Source organism: Micromys minutus, assembly GCF_963924665.1.
Source record: "Micromys minutus genome assembly, chromosome: 21".
Classification (NCBI taxonomy): domain Eukaryota; kingdom Metazoa; phylum Chordata; class Mammalia; order Rodentia; family Muridae; genus Micromys; species Micromys minutus.
In genome coordinates, this window is record NC_137956.1 from 51,633,553 (window position 1) to 51,643,213 (window position 9,661).

At 44.3% G+C, this 9,661-nt stretch overlaps 1 protein-coding gene across 2 annotated transcripts in view; it reads right to left on the reverse strand.

The window, feature by feature from the left end:
* Window positions 1-9,657, reverse strand: part of ZDHHC3 (zDHHC palmitoyltransferase 3) — a 45,278-nt gene extending 35,621 nt beyond the window's left edge. For both annotated transcript variants that reach the window (XM_080934464.1, XM_080934465.1), the window contains exon 1: window positions 9,465-9,657. The gene's annotated coding sequence lies outside the window, so the exon portion shown is untranslated. The remainder of the gene's footprint in view (window positions 1-9,464) is intronic.
* Between the last annotated feature and the right edge of the window lie 4 nt (window positions 9,658-9,661).

Sequence of the window (9,661 nt, forward strand, 5' to 3'; positions counted from 1 at the left end):
TGCTGCAATCGCACGAGTAAGTTTATTGAAAGTGAAACAGAGTGAGATCTCAAGCCAGCATGCTGGGGTCGAGACTCATACACCACACAGGGGTAGAGGAGTTCGACAAAGGCCTGAACTTGTAACGGGCTTATAAAGGCAAAAACCACAAAAGGGGGAGGACAGGGGGAATGAGGAAATTCAAAGGGGAAGAATCATACATTTTTTAGCCGTACACCCGGGCACACCTAGGGCGTAGAAACATTCCACAGAGGTCATCCGGACCTTCTGCGGTTATCTTAGGAACTCAGATCTCAAGAAAGTGGGTATTTCCTGGGAGCGATTTCCTGCAGAGGAAATCCCTAGGGCAAGGAATCAGTGTCCTTTGACAACCTTTTACTCTTCAGTACATGTCAGAATCAACTGAGGTATGTGTGTGGCGGGGGAGATTGACTATAAGAAAATTAGGTGAAAATGTCCTTAAAGGCTCATAAGCCCAGAATATTTGAAATTGATGCTTAAGAAACTCACACTAAACCACCTTCTGGTGCAGAGCCATGTATACAGCACAGGATTCACTGTACCTCACGGCAAGCATGCCCTTCTATCACAGGCAGGCAGGCACAAAGGCACTGTGTGAAGTGAACCTGTTGCCTAGAGCTCCTAGGGCTGGACTGCTGTTGCTTGAGGTGTGTCACTAATCTGTACACAGATGTTTTGAGCTCTAGGGCTCAAAACAGCTCGTGACGGCCTTCCAACTGTGACCCACTACTCGGGCTTTGCTGGACTACCATGGTTAGGGTTGATGATCACTTGCTGGATAAGGGGAAAGTTCCTATCAGTCTACTACTTGCCCTAAGGAAAATCTGGTTTGCAGTCCTTGCATGATCATCACATAAACATACAAATTCTCAAGATATATTCTAAGTATGTATGAAATTCTCAATGTAGTAATAAAAAATTAATGTCTAAGTAAAAAGAACCAAGACCCTCATGTTACTATCTCCATCCCAGCCAGTATCCCGGCCCTTTTCTACTTCATCTGTTCTCAAGGGGCAAGATCCCCTCCTGAAGTCATGAAATACTTCAGACAGGACTGATTCCAAATCCTCAGAATGCCTTTTAAATCACTGTGTGAAGATTTTGTTTCTAAAACATTACACCCACTCTAGTCCTCCCTCCCACAAGTGCATTCCTTAATAGTCCTCCCTCCCACAAGTGCATCCTTAACAGTACGAAAGTGGATTTGAGGCTGTGTAAAGTAACAGAAGCAAGACAATGAGCCAAGCTGGTTAAGCCCACTCAAATCTTTCACAATTATTTTCCCTAGTCTTAAAGACAAGGACCATCCTAATATACATGCCTACAAGTAGAAACTATATAGATAAATGTTTCATCCGTTTATGCACACCAGCAAGCTGCAGGAATGCCTAAATAGGAGGCTCTAAGTCGGTCCCAGCAAATATAGCATCATGATGGGGGCTGTAAGGAGGAGGGGCCTGGCTGTTATTCCCTTTAAACTCATCCTAAACATTTAATTCCTGTTTAAACTAGTTTCTCTCAGAGTTAAGTGACTCTTGGTGCTCATAGTCACTTAAAATGCCATCTAAAACAGTCTGGCATCTTTTCAAAACATTCTTGAAATATACCTCGAGAATTAACATCAACCTCCACAGTTTAATGGGACAGTTTTTGGTACTGGACTCTTTTAGGCCACTTTAGAGTCAATCATCAAAAGCATTTATTCACAAGCGGACTTCATAGGCGAATGGCTCAGTTCCTAGGAGCTTTAGAAATGAATGGGGGTGGGGTGGAGGGAAGGTAAACTGGAGAGATGGCTCAGTGTTTAGGCATTTACTACTCTTGCAGAGGAGCTGGGTTCAGTTCTCAGCACCTGTATCAGGCATAAATACACACAGGTGCATAAACAAAAAATGAATAAATAACATCTTTTAAAAAATTAACCAAGCAAGCAGAAAATTCATTTATCTGAGCTACATTTACCCTAAATTTGTTTAACAATCCCAAATGACTATAAAATATATGCCCATTTTCTGATGAGGCTGCAAAAATCCAGTAATGAACAATGAATTACTATGTTTGAAACATTTCATTAAAATAACAGAATGAGTCACTACTTTTCCACAAAGGTAAGGGTGTGACCAAAGCCTGACAGGGCAAATCAGATGTGCAGACCTGGCTATCTTGCCTTCTGGGAACCCCAGAGTCAGGATTGCTTCCCCCTCTGCCTGCCATCTAAAAAAGAAAAAAAAAAAAAAAAAAAAAGGTAAATGTCAAATCTGTACCCCAAACCTTGTCTGTATTAAAGTTCACTAAAAACCAGAAAAGGGTAAGGCAAGTTTCCTGTCCTGCTTCACATTGACCATCTTCCTTTAGTTTTTGAGACAAGATCTCACTATACTTCTCTGGCTGACGTGAATTCACTATGTGAACAGACTGGCTTTGAACTCACAAGATCCACCTGCCTCTGCGTGTTAAAATTAAAGATGTGCCACACTGTAACCTGCCAAGTGTTTTTCTCATGAACTGATCATTACATTTCCACAGAAAGACAGTTCTTTATACCCAGGCCTGGGCCTCAACATCTGTCTTTACCCAACAACAAAAAGCAAAGCAGCAAAGCAAAAAATAAAGGATTCCTTCTTCTAGAGACAATTTACAAGCCCTCTAAAACACAGCCTCCTGGAACCCACTGTGAGACTAGCTTAGCCTCTTCCAAACTTGGGTCATCCTGTTCAGAGCTCAGAGATGAACCTCAAGGAGTTGTTGGGGTGTCTATGAAATGACCAGAGAGAAGGGCAATTCATTCTCTGAGTAATCTGGATTGGCTGCTAGGACCACTGCCTTGAAGTAACCCTTTGAAGGCAGTGTATAGTGCAGGAAGAAAACCTTCCTATTAACAACAATAAGTCACTGATCTAGCTACATAAGAATGGAAATAACCGCAGTCTGAAAAAGCCCTCTGTAAACAAGCGTACAATTTCGCCTGACAATGAACGTCTTCTGCCATCCAGGGTACCTTCCAGAAACCTTAATTCATGCTCCATGGGAAGCCTGATGGAAGTCCAGCCAAGCCAGGCCTCTTCCCGGTTGCTAATGTTTACTAAGTGGCAGGCACCATGCTGCCTCACCCTCAAACCTATTCCACTTTACAGTCACTAATCTCCACTCTCCTCTTTCCTTCAGAGAGGAGGAAATGGACACGATTCTGGCTCAGTTCATACCTCCAGGGAGCAGCGGGGACAGGATCCACTTCCAAAGCTTTAACTAACTGCTCACCACAACCAGTGACTAAAACAAAAACAGAGGAGTGACACTGAATATTGGCACCAAGGCCCTAGGTTACTTACAGTTTGGTCACCTTGCCCTCGAGGGGTTATGAAGAGCAGGCGCTACTGGTCCCATGTAGCTGTGTTGGAAGGGATGGGTCTGAACAAAAGCATTCTGGACTGATGAAATGCCCTGGAGGTACACCAAGCCAACACCTAGAGGACTAATCCTGCTCTAACCGAGGAGGTGGGAAGGCCATAACACTTAAGCCAGTAGTTAGCCTAAGACTGAATCCCTACAGTCTACTGGGAACTATTCCTGTGGGGCCAGTGTCTGCACGCAGCTTTTTCTGAGAAAGCCCACCATGTTTGGCAAAGCCCAACCAAGCAGGGGTTCCCACCTGAGGGTGCTGAGGATGGCACCTGGTCTCGACACTATGCCACATGCAGACATGAAGCTACTGTGACATCCCCCAAGTAAAGGCCTGACTTTTGTAAGGACTAAAACAGAAGCTAGCAAGAATCAAAAAGAATAATTTTTCAACTGCACTAGCCTTCAAGAGGAGAGTTTGGCCCTCAAGACTCCACTGTTCCCTACAGCCAGTGTTTGCTACTTTGTGGGTTCCTCTTTCTTCCACCATTCTCCACACTTTCCCACCCTTTCAACCCCTCAACACTAGATAGGAAAGAAATAGATAGAAAGGAAAGGGGACAGCCACATTATCTATCGTTAGACTACGTCCTGCTGATCAGGAGCATCAAGTTCCTTGGGGGCAAGTTTGAGCCTCACTGTCAAAATGTCTAAATTCTTTTTCTTTCTTCTTTGTGCACCACCACTTAACAAACCTGAACCAACATTAACCACCAAAAAAAAAAAAAAAAAAAAAGCAATCAACAACCTCCCGTCCCCATACACCAGGGCCCTAGCATTTGTACATCCTCTGAAAAGTTCAGTATCCCACAATCTCAGAAAATATCTGTGGCTGGCAAAACCATATGCTTGCTAGAGCAGGAGGCAAATCATAGTCAGCTGCTGTGAACAGTCTAAGCAGCTTCACATCCCAAACCTGGGATTAAAAAGAAGGCATATAACATTTCTGTGTTCTCTAAAGAAACCAAAATTCCAAAATTGACACTACAGTCCTCTTTATGCCAGACATGTGCAAGAGAACATGAGAGAAGAACATCTAGGCTGATTTCAAATTCCTGTAGTCCTCCTGCCTCAGCCTTCCCAGTGCTTGGATAACCGCCCCCCCCCCCAAAAAAAAGAAAGGAAGGAAGGAAGGAAGGAAGGAAAGGAAGGAAGGAAAGGAAGGAAGGAAGGAAGGAAGGAAGAGCAACAAAGATGAAGCTAACTACTGTAAAGGTCCTTGCAAGGTTTAGATCCTGAAATCCTCTGTTGTCAGGGCCAAATTCAACACTTTCTTCCTCCCTTCCTTCCTTTCCTTTGTAACTACAAGCTTAACTCCCCTTCGCATCCTTCACTGATAGTCAAAAGAAACCCACTAGCAAATGTCTCAGATTTTTCAAGCATTTTTAGTCTTTACAAATGTAAACAGTGTTATCAAAGTACATCAAATAGGGTTTGAGGTATAACCCAGTTGCTACTGTTTGCTCAGAGCTCACGAAGCCCTGGGTTCAATCCCTAGTACCTATAACCATATGTGGTGGCACAGGCCTGTAATCCTAGCATCTGAGAGGTACAGGCAGCAAGTTCAGAAGGTCAAGATCATCCTAGGCTACTTAGTGAGTTCTAGGACAGCCTGGGCTACATAAGACAGCCTCACATAGGTTAACAAACAACCAAAAACCCACCAAATATTACAAAATCATGAATGTAAGAAGTCTTTAGGCAGAAGCAGGAGATCTCTGTGAGTTTGAGGCCAGTCAGGTCCATAGAATTCCAGGATAGCCAGGGCTACATAGAGACTCTGGCTCAGAAAACAAACACTCCAAGTTAAACTGCATTTTAAGCCGTTGTTTTTTCAGTATATATTTATGTATTTTTGAGATAAGGTCTCCATGTACTTACCATTAATGATATGTGTAAAGGTCAGAGGACAACTTATGGGAGTCATTTTTCTCCTACATGAGTTTTGGGGCGTCAAACTCAAGTTGTCGGACTTGGTTGGCACTTTTACCCACTATCTAGACAATATTTAAATCTCTGTACTATCTAGACAATATTTAAATCTTTGTGCATCCAGAATTAGTATGAGTTTTACAAATTAGCAAGAAAGTAGTTTGGGATTAAAGTGGAGCTAAAAGGTTCTAGATAGAAAGCAAGTGAGCAGCAAAGCCCAGTGCACAGCACTAGAAGCCCAGGAGTCTGCACACTATAGATCCTTATCTTCCTAACCAACCTGTCTTTCTGGATTCTCTGCTACCGACTTGGTCTGGAAATAAGACTTTATGTGCCAAAGTTAAGACTTACTGCAACAGGACTGTGGTAGGGGTACTAACAGTTGTTAAGGTGAAAGACTGAACTCCAAAGTATTCCCAAACCCCTGACCCAGAATGGGAGACAATCAATGTCCTCCGCCATCGAAAAAAATCCAAAACCTTCAATCAAGTGTTTGTGCATCCTGAAGGCCACAGGTCCCAGGAGACTACAAAAATATGATTTCCTAACTTTCCTGCAAAGGCCTGGGATGATGAAAGCACCTATTTGCCTCTAGCTCTCTTGCCTTTACATTTCACTGCCAGGAGTCACTTGACTAAGTGACTCAGGAAATTTCCCAAGAGGAAAGCAAACGATTTTCATAAGTGTAACTAGAGGCGGCATGGTGTCAACCTCCTTTCCCTTCTAGGTCAATACTGAAATATCATCCCCAGTTTAGACCTCAGTCTTGGAGCACAGCTCTTAGGGTGGTGTATTGTATACCTGGAAATTAGAATGTGTGGCTCATTTTATCACACAGAATCTTGTGAAACTCAGACCAGCCAGCCTCTTAACATGAAACACGGAGGAGCCTTTCTCTAGTAGGAAATAAATGTGGCTCATGTATTGCTATTAAATTTTCCAACCACAAGATCTAGTACAAGACATGTTAATTTCTTAAGGCTGTTTATATCGGCATTCATAATAAGGCCCAGTCAGGACAAATGCAAAGTCTGCAAAGGGAACAGATCCTTAGGAGGCATCACGAGTTCCTAAGAGTGCATGGCACTACCTCAGGCTCTTCTTTTAAACAGCTTTTACAGCTTTAATGAACCCAGGTGGGTAGGATATATTTACTTCCACTTCATGTGTTACTGCTGTTAGCAGCAGCTCTTTTCCCTCTTGTACTTGGTGCTTAACCTGCACAATTAGCGCCTTATTACAGCCGTAATTACCAACCAGCTCAATTGAGTACTTCATTTTACTAGCTGGTTCGTGTCCTAGCTCAAGGGCCTGGACTCCTCAGCTATAGTGAATCCTAGACTTCTTTTAAGCAAGTGCCTAATTCTTCTTCTTCTTCTTCTTTTTTTTTTTTTTTTTTGGTATGATAACTTCAGGTATTCAAAGGCATTCGGACACTTCTGAATGTTTGGCTCTCTAAGCATGCACATTATACACTCAACCCTTCCCTTCATTCCAGATATACCAGATTCTGCTCAGAGGGCTCTCTTCTTGGCTATTTGGAGTTTAGCTTTATTTTGTACATAACTTTTTCCTTTATCTGAAAGCAAATTAAACAAGGACAGAACTTAATGACATTCCATGTTCTTCTAGAAAGAGGATTTAAGAGAAGTGAATTCATGCCAGAATCTCCATCCTTACTTTTGAAACTAAATCTGTGGACTAGGGATATAACTCAATGACAGAATGTTTTAGGAAGGACTCATGAGCCTCCATAACCACCATGAAAAATTGGTTAATTGAAACTGAGCAGTATTTTACAGGACAGTTACCAGCCCCATTACAAACATGGACGTTCTGCATTAAGTCCCCTGGTAGATGACGTGGAGTTTGTGAGCGGCTATAGAAGGTGACATTTGGGAGCCACAAAGCCTCCACTCAAATCCTGCCTCTGCTACATATTACTTATGCGCTGAGGTTTTGCTCAGACACTTATGCTTTCTGTGCCTCCGTTTCCCAAAATGTAAAATTGCCCTCATAAGGTTATTCTGAGAACTGAATCTTTGTAAAGTTCTTGGCATACAACAAGCACCACACAGTGTCAGAGAGATAATAGAGCACAGGGTTTTATAAAAGACACAGCAACAAAACAGCATGAAACTAACAAACAAACAAAAACCCCAACAGAAATGTTTTGAAAAGCCAACTGGTATAACACAATATAATGTGCCACCCTTGGCCATTTCATTTTCCTGGTTCTAATGTGTTCTTTGAATTGCTTCAGTAAGTAAGAACTGAGTTATGAGGTCCAAGGACAGCTAATGCACTTAATGAATATGGTGAAAATGCTCTGACACGTACGGAAAATGGCGATGGCAGCAATGTTCTCGCAGAGAACACAAACCCCACTGTTTGTTTCTTGAGGTCTTCTGAACCTAATACTAGATACTACTCATGAAATTAGTCACCAAATAAATAATGCCTGACTCCTCTTCACAAAGAACCTGTCGTCAGTGGGCAGGATATGCCTGTGTGATGCTGGTGAGGGAATCTAGGGCCTTTGCACATGCTGCTATTCTGCCACTGATATATTTCTGAAAGACTTTTTCCAAGGAAAATGACTCATGGTAGCTAAACTCAAGTCAAACCTTCCAGTATCTTTTTTGACTTTCCAATCTTCACATATATACACACTCACACACACACTCACACACACACTCACACACACCGCCACCCCACTATATACTATTTATTAAAGCAGTTTCTTTCCCAGTAATCTCCAGCACGAAATACTCTGCTAGCAGGAATCCTTTGCTATCTCAACAGTTCCTCACACAGAATCTAGTTGTCCAAACACAAAGATGGTGTCTATAGCCAAGTGTGGCATCTGTTCCTCCACAAAAGGAAGAAAACCCTCTGACTCCACCTTTCCCAGTTACCCTAGAGGGCGAAGTCCAACCTTACAGGAAGCCTTCTCAACAGCACCTGTGGTATTATATATGGACGTAGGACATTCATGTCCAGTCTATCAAGAAAAGACTTTCATTTGAGGGTTCAGCAGTTAACAGTTCAGTACCTAGGGATATAGTTAGGCACTTCCTGTTACTTTGGCAATCTCAGCATAGTCCGTAATTCACTACAACAACTCTAATCACCATGCTCAGTAGCTATGCTCACAAGAGCCTTCCCTTCTACCCTGGAAGACTCTGGTCAGAAGTTCTGTTTACTTGTTTAGTTAGCAGTGAAGCCATAAGAGAAGACAAGCCTTTTTTTCGGGGGGGGGGGGGGCGGTGTCTTTGAGGCAGGATCTCACTATGTGTCTCTGGCTGTCCTTGAATTCACTATGTAGAGCAGGCTGACCTGGAACTCAAGAGATCCACCTAGCTCGGCCTCCCAAACGCTGAAATTAAAGGCATAGGGTGGCCAGCACCTTTTATTTCTTGACGATTAAGCTGAAGGGTTACTTTTGTCAAAAATATTACACCAGGTAAGTTAAGTCTCTACCAACACTCCCCCCATCTTCCCATAGAGACCCTTTAAAACTTGGTTCACATCCTCTCTCTTCCTTAAAGGGCCCCCTCACTATGACCCCAGCTTCACCTTGCAGGCATCCTTTCTGGATAACCTAAGTCCCATATCCTCCCAGGGTCGTTTTTCTTTCTTGCAGCTGTCCATTTTCCCCGGCGATCCCTTTCATCCAGGCATCCCGAAGCGCGAGACACTCTCTCCCTACTCTCTTTGGGACAACACTCCAGCAACCGCACGGAGCAAGGGCAACTTGCAAAGCTCTGGGTCATTATTTGATGATGGGCAGCAGGGAAAGAAGGGATAAAGGGAAGACAGGACATAGAGATCGATCCCTGGAATGAAAGGAGGGGTGAGAAAATTGAGAAGCTGGCGCCCCACTTCCGACCAGTGACCTAACGAGGAATCTGTGGTCTCTTCTCTTCAGCCATCGTAGGGACCAACTAGGAGGGTGTTGAGATGGTCCCTCACGGGCAGCACGACTTCCGCCTTCCTGAGGTGTCTCATGAGCGCGCGCTCGGCTACTTTGACTCTGGCCCGAGAGCGCGGGTTGTGCGCTTCTCAGGCCCCGCGCCTCCCTCCTTCTGGGGCTTCCCCACCGCACTGACCGTCAATCTGGAGGCAGCTCGCAGTCCCGCGCCGCCAGCTGCTGCCCCGGGGCCCAGCCTCCAGCGTCCGCGATGGTTCGGGCACCCGGCGCCACGGCTCGCCGGACTCGGTCTCACACGGGGCGGCACGAAGGAGAGGCCCATGGAGCTCCAGGCGGTGGCGGCAGCCGCGGCTGCGGGAGCGGCCACCGCGCGGG